This window comes from Thermobia domestica, chromosome 1 (genome assembly GCF_964235325.1).
Source record: "Thermobia domestica chromosome 1, izTheDome1.hap1.1, whole genome shotgun sequence".
In the NCBI taxonomy this organism is placed as follows: Eukaryota; Metazoa; Arthropoda; class Insecta; order Zygentoma; family Lepismatidae; genus Thermobia; species Thermobia domestica.
The window spans coordinates 102,521,439-102,522,248 of NC_137454.1; positions in this window are offsets into that span (position 1 = coordinate 102,521,439).

Genomic DNA, 810 nt, shown 5'->3' on the forward strand with positions numbered 1-810 from the left:
CTACGTTTAAACCAGACATGGTCAATTTCTGACACTTCCTATTTGGATAGAGGGTTGCGTAGCTATGGAATCCATTCTTTGTATACTGAATCGATTCAATAAAAGCACTTTTCGATGCCTCTTACCGATTTGCTCTACAAAGATACATGTTGAAAATGGAAATAATTGTAGGTTTTAGTTCTCATGGTTTTAACGTGGTGGAGATGTGGTGGTGAAAATATTGTTTATCTTTCTTCAGACGCTGAATCAATTTCAGAAAAGGGGGGACGCGGTGGCTCAGTGGTAGAGGAAGTCCAATAAGAAATATATATACCAAGTTTCATTTTCGTATGTTGGTGAGCTTATGAGGTACTCCAGTTTTGATATAAGTTTTGAACCAACTCTGTCTCTTGCGATACACATTTTAAGAGTTATTAACAGCCTACGATCATTTCCTTACATTTATATAGTCTAGAAATGTCAAACCAGCTGTGAGTATGGCTATGTATAGAAAATGTACGTATAAACATTATGTTTTGTATTTTCGAATTTTTGCTATGTTTTATTATTTTGGATGAAACATCAAAACAAGGTATACAGAAAGTAACTATAATAGTATCATGATAATGTTCCTAAACTGCTACATTAAACTACATTTACCTCCATTATTCAAGAAAGTTTCTTCATACGTAGAAGAATAATGAGAATTATTAATATTATCCAGATTTCTTTATCCTATTTCTTTACAAAATTTTCCTTCGGTTGCTTTCATTTTTTTCTCCCTTACAAAATGTTCCAGTACCTTCGAAAAACTCCCTTAAAACTAAATTC